At 37.5% G+C, this 27,540-nt stretch overlaps 1 long non-coding RNA gene across 1 annotated transcript in view; it reads left to right on the forward strand.

The window, feature by feature from the left end:
- The window catches only part of LOC140729339 (uncharacterized), a 69,542-nt gene that overhangs the window by 23,473 nt on the left and 18,529 nt on the right, over positions 1-27,540 (forward strand). The window contains exons 2-5 of the long non-coding RNA XR_012099309.1: positions 3,691-3,753; positions 4,086-4,223; positions 5,547-5,738; positions 23,554-23,590. This is a non-coding gene — a long non-coding RNA (uncharacterized lncRNA). The remainder of the gene's footprint in view (positions 1-3,690; positions 3,754-4,085; positions 4,224-5,546; positions 5,739-23,553; positions 23,591-27,540) is intronic.

The raw sequence follows: 27,540 nt of genomic DNA on the forward strand, positions 1-27,540 counted from the left end.
TTGCAATTTTTGCTCATTTCTTTCTCAATTCCTGCTAAAACATTGTTTACATTTACATCATTTATTATATTGTAAATTGCTCTTTACTGTGCCTGTTGTCTTGTTTATTAGTTATTGTACTTTCTTGCACTGTTTTATGCACTTTATGTAGTCCCGTGTAGGTCTCAAGTCTAATGTCGTTTTGTGTTGTTTCATGTAACACCATGGTCCTGGAGGAGCATTGTTTCATTTTTACTGTGTACCATAACCAGCAGTTATGGTTGAAATGACAATAAAAGCGACTTGACTGGACTTGATAAGTCAATCCCTGTCAAGGGCAAGTTCATCTTGGCATTGGTAAGAATGAGTGAATTGAAATTTCAGCTATGCATTGCAGCCATTTTGTGTGGCCATATAGACCTGAGACTGTAGGGTTCCCTGTATTAGATAGACTTCCTATTTACATTAGGGAAAATGTGTCACGAATGTCCTCATTTGTAAATTTTTTGGGTACTTCCTTTTCCAAGTGTAAATGAGACAATCAGCATTTCCATGATTAATTGTCCTCTTGAATTTGATCTTAATTGTGTCCCCCAACAAATAGAACTTATCTCTGCATTCCGTGGTGCTTTTGATGGAACACCTTTCTGTGGGTTGAAAATGAACACGTGGCTGATAATCAGTAATGAGGTTAAACTCTCATCTATACCAGTTGAAACATTTTCACCCCAAACCAGACTCAAGGCCTCTGTCAATTGGTCCATAATTTTTCTCTACATCGGTAAGGGAACGTGATGCAAAGGCTATAGGGTGTTCACTGTATCATTCATAACATGTGACATGACTGCACCTATACCAAGGGTGAGGCATCACAGGCAAGCTTCACTGGACAATGTGGATCATAATGTGTGAGTACAGTGCCTAATGTCATCATTTGCTTTACCTCTTGGAAAGCCACCTCACATTGCTTGTGTTTCCTCAGCACACTTGTGTAATCCTTGTGCATCAATGGTGTGACCACTTGTTACGTTGTGGTTTGAACCTATCTTCTAATTTTTTTTTAACGTAGCTTTGAGATTTTGGAGATGTTCCTTATCATCCTTACAGCTAACACTGAGTGCCTGGGCAACCATGCAGCATCTGGTCCATAACTTTCTGCTGGAGTGCAGGTGCAGATGCTACTCCCAAAAATAAGCCTATGATAGCAAAAAAGCCGTTTGTGAGTGTTTATGGTGAGAAACACTTTGGACTCTTATTTCGTCTCCATCTGTAGGTAGGCCTCAGCTAAGTCCACTTTGCTGAAGTGTTTTTCCCCCCCAGAAAGGTTTGGAAAGATAATCCTCTATCCTGGGCAGACGGTATCCTGGCTTGCTAGTGACCTTAAGATCACCAAAGATCCTGACAGATCTATTCTTGGCTACTGGTACCCCTGATGTTTCCCATGGGCTCCACTAAACACTGGAATGATTTCCTTCAACTTCCATGCAGCTTAGCTCGCTGGCTACTTTATCATTTATGGTATAAAGAACCAGATGGGCTTTTGTAAAACTTGGGTGTGGTATTTTCAGTTAACCATATTTTTTTCACTTGATATATTTGTATTTTCCAATGACATCCTTGCTGTGGTTATCATCCAATACCTTAATTTGTTTTAGTCGGCTCTATTGCAGGGGATGAGGCATGCAAATTGTGGATGGATCTTCAATCAAGTTGTAGTTGTCTCAGTCAATCACTGCCCCACACAATGCCCTCTTGTTTTTACCACATACAAACCCAATGTGGCTTGTTGTTGTATTTCACTCTTATAAATGTCATTCCCACAGCAGTTATCTTTTCTCCTGTATAAGTTCTTAGTTGGATATACCAGGATCACCAGTAGCCAAGGAGAATGGATCAGGACATATGAAGGGTCTCATCCAGAAACGTTGACTATAGATGCTGCCTGGACTGCTGAGTTCCTCCAGCATTTTGTGTGTTGCTTGTTTTGTGTTAGTTTTTTATTGTAAACCTCAAGGCTATAAGGCTGTGTCACTCTTATCATTATCAGAGTTTTCATCAATAGCATGCAGATTAGAGCTCTTTTTGAAACTAGAACTTGACTTTTTATCTTTATCTCTTCCTTGTGCAGACCATTTTGTCTGCCTGACATGTTCTTAGTATATGTCCTACTTTGCATTCTTTGAAAATTTCACCTTTAAACCTGCATTGGTCTGGTGTATGGGAGTCCTGCCACAATGGTAACACAATTTGTTTTTCTAGGCAGGTTTTTGTTTAGATGTTACAATTTTGTTCATGCTTACTTCCATTCCTGACTGCAGCTCTATTGCATCTCTGGTTTTGGTTTCCTTTGAAACAACAATTTTAACTACTTTTTTAAATGTGAGATGTGCTTTAGTTAGTAGTTTTTTAATGTCTCCCTTCAAGATTATAAAAACTAAATGACCTTTCTGTGCATCATTAAGCCCATCACTGAACTGACAATGCTTAGACAATTTCTTCAATTCAGCCACAAATGCTGAAATGAACTCCCTTTCCTTTTGGTTTCGCTTATGAAACCTAGAACATTCTGCAATCAACAATGGTTTTGGTTCTAAATGTTCCTGCATCATGTTCATGATATCACCAAAGCTAATTTCAGCTGGTTTATTTATAGCAGTCAAACTTCTAAGCAAGCTATATGCTCTTCCACCAACTGCACTTACCAAAACTTGCACTTGTTTCTCATTGGCTATTTCATTTGCTTAAAAATACTGTTCAATTCGTTCAGTATACATCAGCCTGTTATCTTTTGTGCAATTGAATGTGTCTATCTGTCTGATGTAGCCAGCCATTTTTACATTTTAAATGTATCATGATTGCCTGGTACTCACTGTTTATGAAGCAGTGAATTTTGTCTATTTTCTGCTATATTTTTTAACTCTACCATCTTCACTGCGCTTCAACAGGGTAGGTAGTCATCTCGGTTTTGTTTTAAGAATTCCTCGTTGCACTGTTCTGTTTTGCAACGCCAAAACTAATCGAAAGAAAAACACAGGAGTGCTTGGGATAACTTGTGCAAGTTTAGTTTTACTTTGTGTGGTGCTTAAATATGGCATGGTGGCGTAATGACACATGCCATTTACGTGCGTATAGCCCATAATGAATTATTTAAATAAAGAATGCTTAAACATTTACAATATTACTTGAATATTACTGAAATATTAAATACACAACATGTACAGACTCCTTTCTGCCATTGACATAACTTGCAACTGGATAACATGTGAGAGATGCACAAACAACTAAATTTTAAATCAGTTATCCTTGTATGAGTTGTTCTGATCAAAAAAGTTTTATTTGCTCTATGAACGAATGTCTGACGACATAATCTGAAAGTGATTCGCTGTGAGTAGTTAAGATATATTGTTAGGATGTACTCAGTTCCTACAATCTTGTTCATCATTATTACAAAAATGTTGATTATGTGCCAGTAGTGTGGTTGTAGGTGCTGTTATTTAAATAGGCAGGTTTGGTGGCCTTTAATTGCCTTCAGTTACAGTACATTCTTTGACACTCTCTGATGGAACTGGAGGTGAGTTGAGAGTCCTCTACAGTCCAACCTTTTATGGTCAGAAATGTGGTATAAATTTTTACATTTAAGTTTCAAAATTTTTCATAAAGTTATTTTCAAAATTAGAACCCTATTGTAAAATTTCCTTACTTATTCTGCAGGACATGTTGACAAATTAGAAGCTATCAGCCCACCATTGTTTAGAAGATAATGTGTTTGATAAGGTATGCTAAATAGTTGTCACTACTTTCAGGTTGCCTGCCTGTCTGGATGCATTAAACTGGAGAAAGAGCAAATAAAAAGCAAAGGAATAATTAATTTTTTTATAGTTGTAGATTGTGGGTTAGAATGAGAATTAAAAAAAATATATATTAGCAAAGTATGCTTCTGTAATCCTGGTTGATTAATTTAAAAACTTTATCAAAGTTTATTTTGACATTTTGCTTGGAGATTTATTCTTATCATTATGATCTATAAAATAGCCATTTTACAGTTCAAATGGTGAACTGATTGGCATTGTAGTTTAAACTGTACAGAACAATGTGTTGTTTTGCAGGGCTGTGTTCTGAAATCGTGAATTAGCACCAAGACTAAAACAGGCCTGCAAAAATATTTCTATTTGAGTCCTTCTGGTATTGAGTAACTGTGCTTTGGTGCTTTAAAGTGGTGGCTAGCTAAGAAGAAATTCAGGAAAGTAAGTGACTTCTCAAGTTGAGTAGTAGTTTTTACTTTTGTCTTGTGGCACTGAGAGCTTGGAGCTCATTTGTTATCAAAAATTTAACATCAAGTATGTTTATTTTACTTCCCACATTGTCAAAGTCATACTGTAACAGCAATTAGTAAGATTAAAGAAAAGTACTAATACACTGTGGTGTCAATTCTCTGAATATATGGATAGTCATTAACATTGCTATATTTCAATGAGTTACAAATCATATTTGTATGATTTCATCAAATTTGCCTTCCAGTTTATGCAGAATTAGATATTTGGATGCTACCTGAGGTAAGAATATTGATCTGAACTTCAGGAAGTATTCAATGTTCCTTGAATTTTTTGCTACAAACTTCTTTATGGAGCTGATGAGAGCTCTGGTTACTGATTTAGCCAAATGCTTCTGTGATGTGTGAAACCCTCTCACTGGGCTTGTATGCTAACTCTGCTAACAGTCACGTGACTCAGCAGTGAGAAGTCCACGTTTCACAAACAGTATACATCTAGGGTCGGTATGATTTGGGGTTCAACCAAACAGGAAAGTTGGGATGTTCCAATTAACAGTACCTCAATTTGAATGAATGCCGTGTAATTCTGTATAGGCAGTATTTACTAGTCGCCAAGAAATGACGCCATAAAATTATAAAGAAAGTACATTTACCAATCAACTTTATCAAACAGTTATTAAGAGAAAGAAAAAAAATAAACAAAAGGGCTCGTTACAGTTAGACCTGTCTAAATATGCACATGACCATTGGAGCTCATCTCTTCCAAACATTGGGTATAACCGTTACTCACTGTGCTGCATTCTCATCACCAATCACTGGTAGAGCTTTCCATCTTGGACTTTGTCTCCTTGCAATCGCATCTTTCCGTTGGAATGAATCCTACGGGTGTCTCTCCCGTTTTTTTTCCCCTTTATTGTAACTCCCGCCAAAAGGTCAAGAACCCCACAACTGTCTGTCATAAATTTCTCTCCATCCAGCTCTCTAGAATTTTCTCCCAATCCCACTATCCTGATTGGTAGACACAACATTCCTAAGTTGAACAAGATGGCCCTTTATATTTAGTCGAAACCAAAGCATTCTACCAGTAGGAGACATTGTTTTTACAGACACCTTCTAAAATGAAATACCTCACAGCATAGCAGTAGAAATCTTAACAAGGGCATTAGATGTGTTAATAAGAAAATGCTTATAATGAAAACATAAGAAGGTCATCAATTTTAGTTGTTAACTCTGTTTCCTTCTCCCCAAGAACTGCCTGACTTGCTGTGCATAAATAACATTTTCTGTTTTATTTCAGATTCATAATCTCTGCAATATTTTAGTATTGGAATTCGCTGTTGGATTATGTTTTCCTGGAGTGGGGCTTGAATCCAGTCTGATTTGGAATACAGTGGATTCCGGTTAATTGGGACACATCAAGACCAGTACATTTTGGCCCAACTGAACAGCTGCCCCAAATAGCTAAAGTTTCATGGAAATAGTTAAAAAGGTATATATAAAAAAAACTACCAGTTAACTGAGTAACAAATTATGTATTTAAATGAAATACTGTACGAATTGGAACATTATCAATACTGCTACAGTCCTATAAAACTGTATTAGATCCTAATGGTTATTGATGGAGGAATTGAGCATACGCTGCTGCGTTCTTTTGATTAACTGTAAATGAATAAAATCAGTGCAGATACTTCATCTAGATAATGGACTATCTTCATACAGTGCTCTGAGTAATTTTGTTCTGCAAATCTTCATTTTCATTGTTGATACCTTCAGATACTACATAGTTCCTAACTTGTTGAAATAGCAAAATAGTTTCATTTTTACTCCTGGCTGTTTCTGGCATCCTGAAGCCTGAATGCTTGAAACCACAGTGAGCAAAATAGTTCTGAATTGTCTTGCTGCATATTCCCCGCCAACTATCAGTGACGAAAATAACTGCTACTTGAACACAAGCAACTGATGGTATTGAAAAGCAGTTTGCTCTAGGCATGGTGTAGTAAGGACCACACTAATGCACACATCTGATGCTAGACGGAAACTGACAACAGTCTCTTGCCTCAATTAGGTGGCAGTGTCCCAAATAAAGGGAATCCCTGCTATTTTCTCGATTTGTTTTTGTTCTTTATAAGTTATCCCAAATAAACGGCTGCTCTAATTAACCCATGCCTAATTAACAGGAATCCACTGTTACTTTGCATTTGTTAGAAGAGGTGACTTTACTTTGGTGTGACTAACACATTTTTTAATGCTTTGGGTCTGTATTTTCATATAATGAATCCTGGTTATATTGAAAGGGGGCTTTTAAAGAATTGATGCCAAAAACCTATGGGTGGAAAGTGCAATTTGTTCAGATGTCAATGACATTCTGAATGTAGGGTTCAACAGTGGCAACAGTACCAATAATTCTGTACTTACTGCATTTGAGGCATGTACTTTTTCTCTATTGAACTACAGTTAACGGCCAGTGGGGCAGTTACAGGAACGTTGAGTGAGTGCTCTCACCAAGCACAGGATTTAGCTTCTGTGTTGGGCATTGGGTCAAAATGAAGTAAGAGATTTTTAAAGAAGAAACTGAGATATTGTTTCCAAATTGGTGCAAAACATGTTCTTTTAAACATTTCCTGAAAGGAGCTCTGAATATGAAATTGTGCAATTATTCTTGTTCTCAAATTCACAGGCAATGAGTTTTGGGTTGAAGCTGTGTTGGTAGTGTTCAGGCTGGCCGTTGTTGAACATTTACACTGTTCAATCTGTTCCACAAAACAAGACTATCTGCTTTTTGTTAGTGTAATTGAAAAGTTTCTTCATTCTCCAAAATCCACCAATACTGATTACTTTTGTGAATGTAGGGAAAACTTCAATTAGCCATAAGTGCCTTCACATTGAGCAGAGCTTTCATAATCCTGTATTAAATTGGTGGGGGCCTGTTATGCTGGTTTCCAGCTGGCACATGTCAGTGATAATAAACCTGATTCTGATTCTGATGGATGCTGCTTTCTTGTGGCAGTACAGTACTCTTTTTAAATGTACTTGATGGTGGGGAGAGCTTGGGGTTTTCCTTAATCGTATTTGGCAAGGCCTTCTTATGTCCCTTTACAGTTTTTCTAAATTCTTTCTTAAGCTCCTTCTTGGATGACCTTGATAGAGCTGCCCTATGTTGCTCTTTCCATCTACCATCAGATCTTTAGAACCATAGAACATTACAACACAGAAACAGGCCTTTTGGTCCTTCTTGGCTGTGCCGAACCATTTTTCTGCCTAGTCCCACTGACCTGCACCTGGGCCATATCCCTCCAAACCCCTCTCATCCATATATATACCTGTCCAAGTTTTTCTTAAATGTCAAAAGTGAGCCCGCATTCACCACTTCATCTGGCAGCTTATTCCACACTCCCACCACTCTTTGCGTGAAGAAGCCCCCCCAATGTTCCCTTTAAACTTTTCCCCCTTCACCCTTAACCCATGACCTCTGGTTTTTTTCTCCCCTAGCCTCAGTGGAAAAAGCCTGCTTGCATTCACTCTATCTATACCCATCATAATTTTATACACCTCTATCAAATCACCCCTCATTCTCCTACGCTCCAGGGAATAAAGTGCTAACCTATTCAACCTTTCTCTGTAACTCACTTTCTCAAGTCCCGGCAATGTCCTTGTAAACCTTCTCTGCACTCTTTCAACCTTATTACCTTCCTGTAATTAGGTGACCAAAATTGCACACAATACTCCAAATTCAGTCTCACCAATGTCTTATACAACCTCACCATTACATTCCAACTCTAATACTCAATACTTTGATTTATAAAGGCCAATGTACCAAAAGCTTTCTTTACAACCCTATCTACTTGTGAAGCCACTTTTAGGGAATTATGTACCTGTACTCCCAGATCCCTCTGTTCTACTGCACTCCTCAGTGTCCTACCATTTACCTTGTATGTTCTACCTTGGTTTGACCTTCTGAAGTGCAATAACTCACACTTGTCCGCATTAAACTCCATCTGCCATTTTTCAGCCCATTCCTCCAACTGGTCCAAATCCCTCTGCAAGCTTTGAAAACCTTCCTCACTGTCCACTACACCTCCAATCTTTGTATCATCAGCATATTTGCTGATCCAATTTACCACATTATCATCCAGATCATTGATATAGATGACAAATAACAATGGACCCAGCACTGATCCCTGTGGCACACCACTAGTCACTGGCCTCCACTCAGAGTAGCAATCCTCCACTACCACTCTCTGGCTTCTTCCATTGAGCCAATGTCTAATCCAATTTACTACCTCTCTATGTATACCTAGCGACTGAATCTTTCTAACTAACCTCCCATACGGGACCTTGTCAAAGGCCTTACTGAAGTCCATGTATACAACATCCACTGCCTTCCCTTCATCCACTTTCCTGGTAACTTCCTCGAAAAACTCTAATAGATTGGTCAAACATGACCTGCCATGCACAAAGCCATGCTGACTTTTTCTAATAAGTCCCTGTCTATCCAAATACTTGTAGATCCTATCTCTTAGTATTCCTTCCAATAATTTACCTACTACTGATGTCAAACTTACCAGCCTATAATTTCCTGGCTTACTTTTTGAGCCTTTTTTAAACAACAGAACTACATGAGCTATCCTCCAATCCTCTGGCACCTGACCCATGGATATCGACATTTTAAATATTTCTGCCAGGGCCCCTGCAATTTCAACACTAGTCTCTTTCAAGGTCCAAGGGAATACCCTGTCAGGTCCTGGGGATTTATTTACTCTGATTTGCCTCAAGACAGCAAGCACCTCCTCCTCTTTAATCTGTGTAAGTTCCATGACCTCCGTACTTGTTTGCCTTGTTTCCATAGACTCCATTCCAGTTTTCTTAGTAAATACAGAATCAAAAAACCCATTTAATATCTCTCCCATTTCTTTTGGTTCCATACATAGCCGACCACTCTGATCTTCAAGAGGACCAATTTTATCCCTTACTATCCTTTTGCTCTTAACATACCTGTAGAAGCTCTTAGGATTATCCTTCACCCTGACTGCCAAAGCAACCTCATGTCTTCTTTTAGCCCTCCTGATTTCTTTCTTAAGTATTTTCTTACTCTTTTTATACTCCTCAAGCATCTTATTTCCTCCCTGTTGCCTATACATCTCTCTCTTCTTCATCAGAGTTCCAATATCCCTCGAGAACCAAGGTTCCTTATTCTTTTTCATTTTGCCTTTAACCCTGACCGTAACATGCAAACTCTGCACTCTCAAAATTTCTCCTTTGAAGGCCTCCCATTTAGGTTATGGATCTTCTGCTGGACTTGAAGCAGTTCCAAAGCAGCTGAAGGATTTTTTTCCCTAGAGGCAAGGTGGATTTTAAAACAAAGAACACTATTTATTTTATTAGTCCTACTGGAAAATACCTTCATAGATGTTAATTATATTAAACACCTGGTAGGTAGAGTTGGGAGTGGAATTGTAATCTGGAAAAGTGGGAGGGGAAAAGAAAGGTGTGAAATTGAAGAAGTTACAATGAGGGATGAGGGAAGCCCCTCCAAGTAGCTGCCTCTCTTGACTACTTCTTCACACCCATGATTTGTTATAATTCCTCATGACTATTACCATCAGCATGGCTGGTCAGTAAGGAAATGCCCAGCAAAGATAGATTGGCTTTTGTCATCAGAACTGAGATCACATAGATGACTTGGATGTGAGGAGGGTGCTGTAAAGGTATGGAAAACAGACGGCATAGAGGACCAGAGGAGTGGAAAGGGCTTGGGGTTCATGGGCTAGTCAATATAACTGTTTCAGCACAAGATGTTCCTGTACCTCCACATCGTTTTAGATGAAATAGAAAGCAATACAGTGAGAAAGTAAAGACAGCTGCATCCTGCTCAGAATGTTAAAGAACATGCCTTTATCAAATCGTTCTCAGTTCACTGACAATACAGCAATCTTAACTTGAAATCTAGCAGAACATAACCAGTTAATGCTTATTAAAGTTGGAGCAGAGTACTTTTGATGTACTATATTGAACTCCATTGTCAGATAAATCTCATCTCTTCAGATAATGCATTGAGATTGTTACATCCATCTGAGAGAACAGATGGAACCTTCAATTAATATTTGAAACTTGGCACTCAGTCCTAGAGTATCAGCCAAGATTGTGCTGGGGTGGGGCTTGAACAAGTAACAATTGATTTTAAAATACTATCACTACATCATAGGCTAACACCTTTGAAAGACAAGTTACCTGTTTTGCTGAAGCCTTTTGCTTTGCCCTCAGGGTACAAAAATAGAAATTAAAGTTTGTATGTGTTTAACTTTTGGTTGTATCTTGGAAGTTTTGCTGCTGTAATAATCTGTTAAAATCTTCATTTTGGGGTTTAAAAGTTTACACCACATAGTTTTGTCCTTGGCAAGAACAATCCTGTTACACTGATTTCTCCTAGTCAGCTTTGTCAAAAGTGGGAAATATTACTTTTGAGATGCAGGCAATGCTTCAACAGCTTTCTAACAAAATAGTTGCTAATGCTTGCTTGTTTTGCTTCTGAAGGTGACAACTGGCGACTGGATATAAAATAGTTTCCGTAATGGATATGTATCAGCATGTCTGTTCTCAAGTCCAATACTGTTAGATCCTCTCTGCACTGCCTAAAATGCATCCGCTGTAAATTCAGAACACTTCTGAATTCATCAGTGCACCAGCCATCTCGTGGCAATGAATTTGTCATTTAATGGTGAAATTGGACTAGATTTGCACTGAATCTGACTGAGTCTGAAATGGTCTTTTCACAAAGAATTCTTCAAAGCAGATGACAGATGAGGTTTAGGAACTTATTATAATACAGAAAGAGCATTTTAATTAGTTCAGCCCCCCAGTTTTTCCCTCCATTGCACCATAGAATTTTCTTTTTCAAGTGTTAATTCAATTCCTCTTTGAAAGTTAAGACGGAATCTTCCAATTCCTGCAATGCATTTTAATATAATCACTCACTGTATCAGCAAAACCCAGTTTCATGTTAACCTACGGGCGATCATCATATTGTCCTCTAATTTATAATGTTCTTTCCTGTGTAAACAGGTTCTGCTTACTTGCTCCAGTTCAGGGTGGCAAATCTTTTTGAGAGTGTGAGCCCGAATTGGCAATAATCTTCTAAAGAATTTTCTCTTGTGCTATGGTAATTTTAAGTAGAGATCATCATCGATTGATGAACTAGTAACAATAATTATGGACTTAAAAGAAAAAAAGATGAGAATCCTCTGCATTTGTATGCATTTATTATTAAAGTATGAGACTGAAATAAATGAAACATTTTAGAAAAGTAGTTCAAAATTATTAATATTAATCTTTTAAAAATACAATTGAAAAATAAAATCATTTCTGTCTTGTTATTGTAACTGTTTCCTGTCCAAATACTGATGTGTATACCAGGTCTATGAGGATTTCGAAACTTATCATCCATGTTTTCTCTCAACCACCTAGCTGGCACCAAGCCGGTGTGAGACGTTTCCTGTGAAATCATCTCACTCTCTCTTGTGTTGTAAAAGATCATTTGGCAGTAAAGTTAATCATTATATATCTTTTCATTATGAGTGGCATTTAGCGAATCAAGTGGTAGCATTGCATGATGTGTGCCAAGAAATTTTTTTGCATGTGCTATGGATTCGCCAAGCATGTTACTCTCATAAATCTGAAGACCTCTCCATCATTCTGTATTGGTGTTGAACCACATAGTACAAGATCAAATCTATCTGAAGTATTAGTGAAATTCACTTGGTTAGCCACTTCCCTTACCCTGATCCACTGTAGGTTCTGTCTCCATTTCTTCCATAGCTTTACTTAAAGCTAACAATAAGTATTTATAAACACAGGAGATTCTGCAGATGCTGGAAATACAGAGCAACACACACAAAAGGCTGGAGGAACTCAGCAGATCAGGCAGCATATATGGAAATGAATAAACAGACAATGTTTCAGGCCAAGACCCTTCTTTAGGACTGGGAAGGACCATGGCGAAAGGGAAGAAGGAGGGGCACTCGGAGTGGTGATAGGCAGGTGAGGAGAAGAGATAAGAGGCCAGAGTGGGGAACAGAAAAAGAGAAGGGGAGGCAAAAAAAATTACTGGAAGAAGAAATTGATGTTAATGCCATTAGGTTGGAGGCTACTCAGATGGAATATGAGGTGTAGATGGGTGGGTGTAGCACTTTGCTTGCATGGATATATGCCAGGAGGAAGATTAGTGGGGAGAGATGTATTGATAAGGGAGTTCTGGAACAAGTGATCCCTGTGGAGAGTGGGGAGGGAAGGTAAAGATGTGTTTGTTGGTAGGATCTATAGAGTTGGCAGAAGTTGCAGAAAATAATGTGTTGAATGTGGAGGCTCATGGGGTGGTAGATAAGTGCAAGGAATTCTCTCCCTGTTAAGGTAGCAAGAAGATGGGGTTAGTGCGGATGTTTGGGAAGTGGAAGAGATATGGGGGAAGGCAGTGTCAATGGTGAAGGATGCAAAACCCCGTTCTTCGAAGGAGGACATCTCCTATGTCCTGGAATGGGAACGGATGCAGCGGAGACAAAGGAACTGGGAAAAGGGACATTTTTATATTTTTACAGGGACACGGTGGGAAGAGGTATAGTAAAGATGGCCATTTGATGTTGGTAAATAGTTTGTCTCCAAAGTGGGAGGTAGAGAGATCGAGAAAGGGGAGGGAGTTGTCAGAAATGGACCAAGTGAATTTGAGGGCAGAGTGGAAGTTGGAGACAGTTGATAAAATTGAACTCTGCATGGGTGCATGAATCAGCACCAATGCAGTTTGTGAATGTAACGCAGGAAGAATTGGAGAGCATTACTATCGAAGACTCGGAACATGGGCTCTTCTATATAGCCAACGGAAAAACAGTTATAGCTGGGACCCATGTGGGTCAGAAGAAATTGTTGAAGGTGAGGACCACTTCTGCAAGATGGAGGAGGGTGGTAGTGGATGGTAACTAGCTGGGTCTTTTGTTGAGAAAGAAGTGGAGAGCTGGGAGTTAGAAGTGTATAGGGACTGGTCATCCATGATGAAAATGAGGACGTCTAGGCCAGGGAATTGAATATCACTGAGGTGATTGAGGGCATGTGAAGTGTTCAGATGTACATGGGAAGGGACTGAACAAAAGGGAATAGAATGGAGTCTAGGTATGCAGACATGAGTTCAATGGGACAGGAGCAGGCAGAAACAATGGATAGTCAGGTTTGTGTATATTGAGTTGGAGGTAGAAAAGTAGTTGCAGGGTAAGGGAGCTATGAGTTTGGTGGCAGTGGATGGGAGTTCTCTAGAATTGATGAGGTTAATAATAGTGTCAGAGATAATTTTCTGATGGTCTGGAGTGCGGTTCTTTTCAAGGGGTAGGTAAGAGATTAGTCCGCCACAGTGACTATTTGCAGAATAAGAAATGGAATATGAGGCACTTGTTTGACGGTGATGTTCCATTTAGGGCCGTGACTTCCGCTGTTTAGAAGCTGGGTATAGTTTCATTGATGGGTATCAAGCAAAGTAATATTGGAGAGTATTTGTAACAGGCATTTCATCAGTTTAATCAGGTTGTGTAAAACATCCTTGGTGACACTGGAAAGCCATCATACACCACATAGTGTAGTTAAAGGTAGTGTGTAGTAAATTATCTTATCTCAACAGTTGTATTTTCAAAAACATTTGTGATAAGAGACTTGCAAGTCTAATTTTAAAATATAATCAAAAAGCAATTAACAGAGTGGAATATTTGTACAATGGTTTGATTTTCTTTGTAAGTTCAGATTGCACCCTGGCAGGTGGAGATGCCCTACCTACACTTCACCTTAAGTGCTTGTCTCTTCTCACCACTAAATACAGAAGCAATGACAGTTGGGCTTTGGATTTAGATGCACAGTTGAGTTAACACATGTAACAAAGAAGAAGAAAATGATATATCTTTAAAATATGCTGCTCCTAAAAATTTAGGTGGTCTTACCGGAACTTTAGTCAGAGTGGTGTTATGACATGTTATGCCATAAATCAAAGAGCAGATCATACAAGATGACTTTGTGTGATGCCACATTTCAAAATAGGGGTGGGGGAAACACATTTGTCATTTTCTACTAACCTTGCAATTTCTATGCATTGTTCATTCATCTCCTTCACCTTATTATGCCTTACTTCACTTGTTTGGTCCACTCACCTTAGTCCTGATGAAGGGTCTTGGCCTGAAATGTCAATTGTTTATTTTTCCTGTAGATGCTGCTCCTGCTGAGTTCCTCCATTTATACTACTACTGCTCAATTCCTGGGTAGTGATCCAGGTGTTAATATTGTCCAAAGCATCAATTACTCTAATTTTGTGTTCTATTTCCTGAAAATGGGAAAGGTAACTGAACCAGTCAGCATTGCCTCATGGTGCCATTTCTGTTTTTGTACATTTTTTGGGACACTACATTAATTTGATACCAATGGCAACTGGCAATTGTTTTGCTTTCCAGTTCTATTGGCAAGCTAGGTTGTCAAGCACTAGCACTCTTTCCTGAATTAATTTTACTGAGTCAACAATGGAAAGTTCATGAAGCTACTTCTATTCTGTTTTGAATACCAGGCCTGTCAATAAGTGCCTTGGTGGTTGGGGGGTGGGGGAGAAGGGACATGTATACAACAAATTATTCTTTTAATGGTCTCAGTAGAATAACTTTGATGTGAAGTTGAAAGCTATCCATTTGGCCATTTTTTTTTACACAAAGCATAAATGCAAATAAAATGACAAAGTTCAGATGATTTTTTTTCACCATATTTCATTTTAACCTATGAACACCAACAGATAGCCATCTGCTAATAAACAGATAACTTTATTAGGTGGACTATTTTGGACCCATTTTTCCCCTAAATGTGCACAAATTTACCATATTTTAATCATTCAGATGAAGGTAAAGGGGTGGCATTTAGCAGTTGGAGTGCAATGCCTTATAGTGCGAGAGATAACCAGATGGGCTTTAATTCCCGCTGCTGTCTGTAGCACTGTGATCATCTGTTGCCAGAAAGATTGTGTTTGAAGTATAGAAGTTGTATAGGAATTAATGAGACCACCTCTGCAGTATGTCAACAGGTCTAATCTTATTTAAGGAAGGATATTAATGCATTGGCAGCAGTTCAAAGTATGTTTACCTAATTAACACCTGAAATTATGGGATGTGATTTGAGGAAAGATGGGACAAATTGGGCTTGCATGTGCTTGATTTTGGAAGAGTGGTGGCTTGATTGAAAGTACAAATTCTGAGAGAATCTTGACAGAGGATGTTGGATATGGAGAGGATTTTTGTCTTCTGGAAGTATTTAGAACAGGAGAACTTGGTGGGGTGGTGTGGAAATGGTGGAGAGGTCATTATTTATAAGTAATTGATGACCCATTTAAAACAGGAGATATTTTTCTGAGTGTTGTAAGTCTTTAGAACTCTGTTCCTCAAAGAGCAGTCTGAGTGTTTTAAGGCAGAGGTAGACAGTTTCATGAGTAAGCAGTTGAAATGTGAGCTCAAATGGAGGAGAATGTGTAATTGAGGTTGCATTGAGATCAACATTGGAGATATTAAATCAGTGGTACAAGTTTGTGGGGTTGCGTGGCTGCACTTGCTTCTAATTTCGATGTGGATATATTTGAGATGATCCTGTTTCCTGTATGGACAGGCAGTTATTCAATACTCGGTGAAATGCAAGTTATTGAAAAGAGAGACTGCAGCTTAGATTTTCAGCTTTAACATATTGAATAAGTCTTAATCAAAATGACAGTAGTCTGTTGCATTAACAAATTGGCAACTGCTGTACTTAATGTAGCTGTAAATGTTTTGCATAGTACACTATCAAAACCTGTGCAACACACACAAAATGCTGGTGGAACGCTGCAGACCAGGCAGCAGGGTCTCAGCCCGAAAAGTTGACTGTACTTATTCCTATAGATGCTGCCTGGTCTGCTGCGTTCCACCAGCATTTTGTGTGTATTGCTTGAATTTCCAGCATCTGTAGATTTCCTCGTGTTTGTGTACCAAAACCTTTAGTATACTTGGGCTATTAGAAGTAAAGGCCTTGTTTAAGTTTGCACATATATTGTCAGCAATTGATGGCGATGTGGTAGGAACTATGAATAAAACATGAGAGCAAAACACATTGTCCTTTAAAGGTTCATCAGCTGTGTTGTAAGTTTGACATCTATTGGGGTGTCACTGCAGCAGATCCCGAATCATTGCTTTGCAGAGTTTTTACAGTTTTATATTTTGCTTGAAGATAGTTGCAGAATTTGTATGTTGGGGTCCAATGACAATAATGCAATATTTACAAAAACATCTTTTTGAGGTATTATTTACTGGACTTGAATTTTGCATTTTGTTTGAAACAATTTTCTGTTATGCAATTTTGAGCTTTGCTTCTATGACTTGTTTGTTTTCAGTCAAAGGAGATTAGCAGCTTGAAATATTAATTCAACTTCTGTCACCAGATGCTGCTTGACCTGCTTTTGAGTGTTTTCTATTTTTATTTCAAATTCGCAGCATCTGCAATATTTCGTGTTTATCATTAGATTTTCTGTCAGAAATTATCTGTTTCTTCTTTCATTGAATAACCTAAGCTTCATCCCAAACTTATGAAGTGGAAAACTTAACTTTCATTTTAGCCTTGTGAATCAAGTAACCCAACAACACGCATATAGAAAACCATCAATTTATATGGAATGTGCAAAATCTGTTTGAAAATACTAAGAATCCTCCACCTAGTAGCCATTAGGTCTTTGGCAATTTAATCTGTGTGCAAACCTTAGTCATTAGCATTTCACTTTGTCCTTGGCTATCCTTTGTGACACAAAAGTGGTTTCTTTTGTGCCTAATTTCAACAAGCTTTACTTGCATATCAAAGTAGTGTTAGTTCTTACCGAAATGTCCCATGGGCTGAAGTTTCTGTTCTTAGTAAAGATCACCTCTTGAAATTTTCCTTCATTTCATTTGGTATGATTGAGATGCATCCAATTTCAACATGCATTTTTTGGAGAAGATATAGGAGCAATGTTTCCTGTTGTTACTCCTACAATTGTTTTTGGATGATTAAAACAGTGAAGGAGATGGTAATTTTGAAATTTTGGTACATGGTGAATGTAGGATATTTAGAAATAATGGTGCAAGTTGGTAAGTTACAGAAAAAATCTACAGCACCTTGTTTGCCTGTTGAATAGTTGGGTTTGTTTTATCTTAATTTCTGTTCCTCTTCTCTTCTTACACGGTCCCTCAGAATTGAGGATGACTTGCTTCCACTCCAGTTCTGGGGGTTCTGAGGTGGCATATGAGGCAGACTACTGCAGATGGGCAGGTGGTACTTGAAGAGATGAGTGGGTGGATGTTGTAGTGCCTTGCTGTTTATATTCAGCTTTGGTGTACTCCTGACAGGCAAACATGAAGTTTTCAGTACAAAACCAAATGCCACTCTTCCACTCTGAACTTTCATGATGGGGCAGGGATTCCTAGGATTCAGTAGAGATGTTGTATTGTTTCAGAGAGGTTTTGAGGACACCTTTGATTTTTATTTCACTATCATCTGCTTGGTAATCTATTTTCAAGATAGATTTCAGAATAGATCTCAGGGACTGCTATCTGATGTGCAAGCATTGAGTCTGTTAAGTGTAATTAAAGCTGCATTGCTGGGAATATTTACCTCGGAGAGGAAGCTCTAAATTTTACATCCTTTCGTGGATTTGGAGGATTTTTCAGAGATAACGTTAGTGATGTCTTTCAGGATCAGCGCAACTTTAATGTACCATTATGCTAAGTTCCTGTTTTTTTTTAGAAACTAAAACCTACAGCACAAAACAGGCCCTTTGGCCCACAAAGCTGCGCTGAACATGTCCTTACTTTGAAATTACCTAAGGTTACCCATAGCCCTCTGTTTTTCTGAGCTCCATGTACCAACTCTTTTTAAGGAAGACAGACAGGAACTTTTCCTTGGATAACTAAATGTGTAAATATAAGTAAAGCTGCTGGCAGTAAAGCAAAGACTGCAGTGAAATGTAGCTATCAAACTCTTGGTGGATCGATCAGAGCTACAAGTTACAGCTTGTCAAACCACACAAAATCTGGACCCAAGGTCTGTCTTCCCACCCAGCTAGATCCACACACTGGCTGCAGATGGACCATGTTCCTGACCCATGCTTTGGGCACATACTGACTGTTGATATTTTACTATTTGACAGCACAAGATGTCAAATGCAATCCATCTAATGGCAAACCGGAGTCACTGGGCATTATAGGGGAGACCTTAGGAGCAATACACTATATTTAGCATGATTCCCAGTAGTACACTGCCAAACTCAAATTCACGATGGTAAGCCAGCAGAGTAGAAGGACTTGCTGTAAATGTTACAATATAATGCTTCACTCCAGAAGGAAATTCACCACTTCTACACTATTAGATTCCACTATTTTGTCTGCATTCATACTTAACTGGCAGGTTGTTGTATGTTCCCGAGATGTTAACCTTGAAAGCTTGAGAGATTTTTTTGTGTAAGTTATTATTACTTGCCATTCATTTGTCATGTTATGTAGTGCAGTATGGTGGAAGGTAGATTATCATAGTTTGGACTATCTTGCTAAGAATGAAATGTAGATGACGACCTAGATTGTTGAAATGTCTGGAGAAGAAATACTTCAATGGTTTCAAGTTGTTTTTATGTTATTGCATTTGAAGTTTGTTTCTTGTAATTCAATTTCTAAAGTGAAAAACTACTGTGAGTGGAGTTCATCATGCCAAGCAATAGTTATCATCTGTAGGGGTTGCCTTGACATTCAAGAGGGATTTTGTTTCACTATCTCACCTAAAGCAAAAGAAACGTTTACACATGATCACTTGTCAACTTTCCCTTTTCTGTTGTTTTCCACCTTAAGTCAGCTAATTGCCTTTAATTTGCTGAGGTGGGCCTTAATTTTCAAGCACAATTGATTTTATGGGGATTATTCCTGTGGGATTTTAAAGAATCCCCTGATTCTGTAATTGCTAAATTTACAATGTAAGACCACTTCAAATGCTTCCATCTTGCGCAAAGGCAACTTCAGTTGGTTTACCAATTCTTCCAGCACTTAAAATATTAAAACATATTTTAGATTTAGTATACCATGAGGTAGTGGATAAGTAGTCTATTTACAAAACTTGTCTATTATCCCACTCTTGAAAGTTTTCCTTCTCTATTCCTGCTTTCATAAAATATCCATCATTTGTTTTCTCTACTGTGGTTTCCAAGCAAATGCAGCCAACATATTTTTCTTTACAATGCAGTTTTTGTTCTGAAACAGGCTAGAAAACTAACTTTTCAAAATTGAATTTGCTTTCCTTTCATTAGGTAAAGCTTTAAGTTTGTTGTGTAACAAATAGCCTTTTAACCTGTTAAGGGCAAACTGATGGTTTGTTCAACTTGGGACTGTATTAATATGTTCTTCAGATGGCTGAAACATACCTGCTCAATGTGATGCCACTGATCAAAGTTCATTCTGAAGCTAGTTACACTTGAGGTTGTCGCACCTAGATAGAAGGCAGACTGTGAGAATAAATAAATAATTAACAGTTCCCATTTAACACCTGTTATCCTCCATGAGAGGAATTGACTTCAATTTCAACATATTTTTGTATACTACATGATCTTGTGTATACTGCACAAGATCATGGCTGAACCATATAATTTTGAAAAGATATTCTGGTTATCTGAAGGTGAAGGTAGACAATGCTTCTCTGAACCAAATGTAGAGAGTGTACCTTTAACAAAGTTAGTTCTTCATTTTTCTTTTTTCTGAAGTGTATTCCATAGCTAACCATTCAGCAAAGAAGAGGGAGGCCTGTTTCTGAAATGTCCTTTCACACTAAGTTGCACGCCATATATGCTACAATAACTATGTCATTTGAAGCAGTTTGCCTTGAAAGAAGAAACTTGTTTGTAATCATCTTCGGTCACTCACTTCACTTATCATTCTCTGGCAAGGGTTGATCATTTTTAGTGTGTTTAGATGGTCACAACATATTGCTTTTGTTTGCAGGAGCATTTTAGACCACACTAGGTGTCCAGAAAGATTTGGTTCAGATGGGCAAAGTCATCTGTGAAAGTGGCAATAGAGAATATGGCTGAGATTTGTCGACTAGATGCAGGATTATCTTAGATGAAGTTTTTAAATTGTTTTTGGAGTTTGGAAGTTGACAACTGAATTCAGAATGGTAGAATTCCTTAAACTAATTTTAATATTCACCATTGTTAAGATGAGAGTGTAGAGAAATGGAGAGTTGAGATTACTCATTCCTTTACTCCCTGGAGAAACCAAGATCTCAAGGTCAGGTTGACTTTTGCAGTTCCAAATGACCACTGACAGAATGATACTGGCAGTGGTTTCAGACCAGCTCAGTTCCTGCTCCCCTTTCCCTATCAGCTGGTGTCAACTAAATTGGTTGCATGAAACCAATACTGAATAAGAAAAATTGGATTTATGTTGTTTTTCTAGAAAACTCTCGCGTTGGACGAGCTTTCACAATGAAAACCATGCTTTTTTGTTAAACAAAAATGAAGTTAACTGATGACAGAAGGTGGCATCCTAGCAGAAATGTTGCAACATGTTTGAACAGAACTGATAACCAGAATCAAATTTGGAAATGCAGCATTTGTTTGTTTTGTAAAATGGTGGGTGTATGTTCAGAGCTCAGTCCTATCACTGGCTATTCTCTGTCTTGACTTCATTTGATTTCAAAAGTAGGCTTGCGGAGCTGATTGTGATCTGGTGTTCCCAGTTTCTTTGTTAGTTTTTGGTCTGTTTGCTTTTGGTTGAACATAAAGGTGCTCGGCTCAGTTCTAGTCCATATTTCTGGGGTTGTTCCTTGGTGTACTAAAAACAAATGCATATAGTTCTGGTGTTGGAGAGCTTTTAAAATGACCATGTTCCATTGCATTTTTCCCTGTTGCATTAGTTTATGATTGTATAGGAAGAGCACTGTTTTCTTTTGAACGTAGAAAGCCCTTAGTGTTAGGCACCTTCTGGTGGTTTTGTGTTGTGCTAATTTGTTTGTCAATGTTTGGGTAAAAAGGGGTAGGGTGTGCAGTCAACCGACTCTGTCTCCCCTTGATTCAGGGGAAAAAAGTAGTTTTGCATTGGCAGCAGCAGATTCACCAAGCAGCATGGTGCCACTGCTTATTTTAACACCATTTTACAGGGGGGGAGAATTAGAAAAAATAAAACAAAAGCAATAAAGTAAGCATTTGATTGCACATATTTTCTAAATATGGTGAGAAAAAAGAAAGCAGATGTTTAAAAATTGACCCTGTGCCAAGGAGCTACAGAGGAAGAAAATCTAGGTCGGCAGTTTGCTGTACTAACCAGGATAGCAGCCACTTGGCAAGGTTACAAGGCAGTCAGAGACGTTAGCTTTGGCGCAATTTTAAAACATGCAAATACAAATTTTTTATTCTTTAACAACAAATCCCCCAGACTTGAGATTTTGCACATGTTTTCATTAAGCATAGAGGCTTGCACAGAATTTTTTTCAGATTTTTCCTTGCTCTAGAAAATGTGCAATTTGAGTGTAGAAAGTTGCGCAGGGGGAACTGAGCAGTCTTTTTTTTCACCCTTTACAATTGCTCAGAGGTTGAGCTAAGGATTTTAGGTAGGAAGGTTTCTGGGGGGCGAATCAGGAACAAAAAAAGGTTCGAATTTGCCAGGTAGACTTTTCCGAGGTGGGGAAAATGCTTTTCAATGATTTTTGGCTTTGAAATGTTGGAGCTCGACGAGGTTACAGGCAGAGTGAGTTGTTTTTTATATCAGAGTCTTTTGGTAGTGGTCACAGTGCATGCTCAGGGCCATCCGCATCAGGCTTTTAGAAAGGGGTAAAAAGGCTATTTTCGGGTTCGAAAATAATTTATTTTTGTCATGTTTATAATTTTTGAAGCTTAAAGTAGATTATCTGTACAAAAAGAAGTATAATTTTTCACCAATTTATAATTTTTCAGGCTTTTTCGAATCCTCACTGTTTTTGCACCCTTACTGTGCAGCCTGATGCAACTCACTAGCTCCATGGCTGCTGACGTTTGAGGATTTTTTTCCCGAAAATATTCAGAATAATTCATAGGGGGTTTATTGTAGCAGAATGATAAAACATAGCATTTGGAAGGGGAAAGTATACTTTTTAATGTAGAATTTCTTTCTAAGGACTCCTTCAGGGGAAGAAAGCTTTATTAGTGAAAAAACGTGTTTAATTTTCGTTCAATTAAATTATAATGAAAATACCTTTTAGGTGTATTAATAAAATCAGTTAGAATCGTAACCTTAATAAAGGCCTAAACTGGAGTTTTTTTTAAAAATGAGAATAATTGGGAACTGACTAATACAAGGCATAAATAAGTGGGAAAAATTTTAGATTTGTATGTAAGGGAAGTGAAAGTTTAAGATTGATTATTAAATATCACTTTTTTGAAAAGTAGATTAACATTAGACATCAGCTAAAAATTAGAGAAATTACTTTGGGGCGTGGCAGTTCTTTAGATACTGCATTATAACTTAGAATTGTGTTGCAGGTTAATTTTAATGAGTATTTTTGTCCGAATTACTTGCGTAATTTAAATATTAGCTGTTTTTGGGAATAACTGAAAGTTTTTTTCCCTTCGATTTAGTATATTTGTCTGTCCTCTCCAGAAAGACTTGTTTTCAGTGCATTTTTCGTATTTAATTTTAACCAACAATATAAAAACGAATGAATATTTATAGTCGCCTGGCCAATTGTAACTTAACGTTCTTTTTTGAGGCGTTTATTTGAGGCTATGTTTTTGGCTTGAGTGTTGGATGCATAAAGTGACTTATGATAAGGCAGACATTTGCTGAACCGCCATTTTGTCTGAAGCAGCAGATCTGCCAGGTTCAGCAGACCTCTGGCTCTACCCTGTTAGTGCACAAGATTAGTACGTTGTTTTAAAAAGTCGTATTTTTAAATTTATAAATTTTTTGCCAATTTTTTTTAATCCTCTAAGTTGCTCGTGTCTTTTTCCTCCTTGTTTCGTTATTGGGGTATTTTTCATATTAATGCAATTTGTTTTGAATAGAAAAATTGTTCGATTGATCGATTAGTGTTGTTAAATAACTATGTTAAATCTATTTGCTTTTTTATTACTCTGTTTCAGTAGCTGACGTGGTATTTGTGTGGCTGGTTTGTATTGTCAACTAATGCACAATGTTTAAACTTTATTTTAACCTTAATTTCGGACTTCTGAATTTTAAATCGCATTTGGGTGACAAGATGACTGAAAATTAATAGCTGCTTTTCTTTCTTCTTCTTAGTATTCTTCCTCATACTTCAGTGTATTTGAAAATGCAGGTGGGTTCCTTCTATCTTTCTCTTATTAGTAATTTGAAATTAAATTGCAAAATATTTAACAATTTTCAAAACTACCTTTTTTATATTTGCTTTTATTATAAAACTCGTTTTGTTATCATTGTAAGTCCTGGATCATTCTCCAGTGCAATTTTCCCTTTAGAATTGACATCTATTGTTGCTCCTATATGTTAATTACTTAAGTAATAATTGCTTAATCCCAAACCTGTTGCTAAACTTGATCAATTATATCTTTCTTTTGATTTCAATCTGTGATTCATAAATTTTAACTGAGTGCTCATCTAAACCGAAAGCTTTAAGTCCATATGAATATTCATCCACTGTTCTCTTTGGACACTTAAAGAATTTAAAAGCAGACTTTTAAACTACATCCTAAAAACAACTTTCTGGGGAGACAAAAGTCCAGAGCTTCTGATAACTGTCCTGCTCCTGAAGGGTGGTGCTTGAAGCAATGGTTTCATCAGTTGATACTGCATTTGACAAATAATTGTCTGCATTTAAAAGAATTCATGAAGTCTAGACTTTCATTGAAATGCCTGAAGTGTATCTGAAAGAGTTGTTCTCTCAGAAATCAATTTATCTGAATGCAACAGATACTAGGAGCATTATTTGGGTCTCAAGACCACTGAAAAAGAACAGCACCTTCCACCTGATAATAAGAATCTGTCATTACCCATTGATTTATTTTGGATGAATCCTATTCACTAATCATTAGAGTTCTGAGTTTGATGAGATGTTGACATTTGCTTAATGACAGCCTTCGATCCCAATCGTTGACATCTCATTACTAGCACAAGCATTGCTCAATCTCTCACTCTGCATCAAAAGGGCATTTTGTATGGTGTATGCATCATAAAATGTGTGCCTGCATGCATCACTCTGTTCTTTTACAGTCCTTCAGCATGAGTGTGACAACTCTTGGGCTCTCAGCTTCATCAACTATTGATTGCTGTACAGGGAGCAGGCAGGTTCATCTGCAAGGTGGAGGATTTTGGATTACTTTGAATCAATGCCCCTCCATGTAATTTGACCTTTGCTTAAATTGTAGCATTTTAGAGTGTAGAAATTCTGAAGGGTATTGTATTCACAATTTGTTTTCTCTCTATTATGTTACATCTTAGATGAAAACCCCTAAAACAACCCACAGAGGGGGAAAATATGAACCAAAGTCCTACCTGGTAAAGCTGGCAGTTGGGAATGGAAAGTAATCAGAGTACAAGAGAAATAGGGTGATTTTCTGAACTGCAGAGTATTTGGGAATGTTCGGATAAGGACATTCCTAGTATAGTGAAGATATGCGGAATGTGAGATTGATAATTTTCTCAACAGTGCTTTTGCAATAATGTTTTAAGCAGTTATTCAAGTATTCATATCTCCTCCCGTTTGACCATGTAGTACCTGTAGCAGTTCGCACAGTATCTGATTCCTTTTGAGTGAATCTTCAAAATTTGTAACATTTACTTTGTTGCTTAAATTGTGTTTCTGGAAGCCAAATAATTCATATTAAGTTGTTATGTCTCTTTAAAAAGACAATGTTGTTCTTCCCATTAATTAAACTCTCTCTGGATCAGTTGTGGAAGGTTTATCGGCATTCAGCATCCTGATCACACGGAAATTTCGTTGCCAAGATCTTGCGGCCAAGATACAAGTAGCTTCCATCAAAGTATCCATGTTGGGGTTATGTACTCTTCATCAAATGGTGAAGAACTTGTTTTATGGTCAACATTTAGATGCTGTTCTAAGGAAGCTTCACAAGACTTATGATGTTTGTATATTTTAAATGCTATACAATTTAGGTCTGTGCTTATAGATGCCAGCTTAAATCCCCTGAACTAGATTTTATTCTAATTTTCTGTTGAAAGATATCAACACTTCAAATTTGTTTCCTTTTGATTTAAGTCAGACAAGCAGTTTGACACTCTTGCCAGTTGTCACGAAGTTTATTCAAGAGGGATCATTTTAACAAAATGGGCTTACATAATCATATCTTCAGTGAGCAAAAAATTCAAGATCTGAATTGATCTTCATGATAATAAATCACCTTACCTGAAATCTGACTGTTCAGTCACTAAATCATCTTACCTGAAATCTGAGTGTTCAGTCACTGCAAAATCATCTTACCTGAAATCTGAGTGTTCCATCACTACTAAATCATCTTACCTGAAATCTGACTGTTCAGTCACTATTAAATCACTTTATCTGAAATCGGAGTGTTATGTTATTATACTAAATCTATGGAATTGGGTAGCCATTGATGGTTTACTGTAGTTGCCACGAGTGAACATCTTGGGTACATACTGATATTTTTAATATATACTCTTAAACATACTCTAAATACATAGAGCTCATCTGGTTCTGGAGTAAGAACTTATTTGCTCTGTCTATTTCACCTTCTAATTCTTTTGGTACTGTTGTTAGTTTACCGAGCAAATGAGCCAATTGAAGTTTTCTTGGCTACAATGACATGAGCATTACAAACATAGACTGACTTTTCCTTAGATTTTGTTCTTATTTTTCTTATCCTCAACTCCAGTCCCTACTGGTGTTTTGTATATCTTATCCAAAACACACAATTGAGTTTTAAATGTCTTTACATTGATAACTGCTAGGATTGGTAACAGTCATGAATCTCTATAGTGAGGCATATCAAAGTACTACCACCTTGTACACTCTGTACTTTTCTGTGGAGCTGAATTTAAATTAAATGAATCACTTATCCAAAAAAGTTAATTCCACATCTGTATGTCAATAATTGTGCTTTCTTTATAACCTGTGGAATGTCTTTAAAGGAGATGGATTTTTTTAGGAACAGGAAAATAACAGTTATTAAGTCAAGCAACATCGCCATTGATGAACCTGCTTTCATAATAGTTTCTCTTACTTACCCTGGGAAGTAACATGATTGTCTCTAACATTGTCCATATTATCATTTGTTTCCATGGATTTTTCCCAAGTTATAACAGGCAGCATAAGATGAGGTAGTCCACCGTCTGCAGTGAAAGAAGAATCATACTTCGACACCCCATCTCTTCCTTTTCACTCCTATCCTTAAATCTGCATGGGATCTGCTTGGAGGATTGCTGTTGCTTTAGAATATTGAGCTTTGGGTGAACATGAGAAAATGAGACTTGGTCATTTTTACCTTGTGTGCCTCGTTTATTTCAACTATTTGCTCAGGTTAGGTTTATCCCTCCCTTCAAATGCTTGACAGCTGCATTCTACTAAATTACAGTAAATCAAAAGTAATAATTATTACTGAAGAGTTTACATTTGCAGTCTCTCCTTTTCATTAGAGAACAAGTTGTGTAGCAAAAAAATTCTTTCTTGTGTTAGAATGAGTTCCTGATCTCTTGAATAGAGTCTTGTGGTAAACCACTATTCATCAAATGGCAATTCAATCCACTTTCAACTGCAAGAGTGTTTCAGGGTAAGTAAATGTTTATTTTTTAAAGACTATGTTAAATCCAGCCCATTAGGTCTACTTTCTCAGTAAAAAAAAAATGCACAACTTTTTTTGGCATAACTGACAGATTTATTTCAGATCATTTTTCTCTTTAAACAGTCAAGTTCAGTTTTCTACACATAGCATACCTACAGTACATGGTCATTTGATTCCTGAAATTATCGTCTTTTTCAACACAAGAAAATAGGGAAGAACTTTTTCCAGGTGACCCTGTGCACTTAATGAATTTCTGAATATAGATCCAAGTTATTTCGTTATTAAATTTTTATACTAAGTTTTGTAGTGGAAATTTATTTATCTATGTTCGAAGCCACTTCCCTCATTTTGCCATCTGCGTGTGGCCAAAATCCTTGAGACTGTATGTACAGATTTGAGGAAATGTGATTATTTGAAATATTTTTTGATATGTCTCTAGCCATCGGTGGTTTAGTAAATCCACCCAGTCTTTTTATTTGGAAGTTGTGCAGCC

Source organism: Hemitrygon akajei, chromosome 6, assembly GCF_048418815.1.
Source record: "Hemitrygon akajei chromosome 6, sHemAka1.3, whole genome shotgun sequence".
NCBI lineage: Eukaryota > Metazoa > Chordata > Chondrichthyes > Myliobatiformes > Dasyatidae > Hemitrygon > Hemitrygon akajei.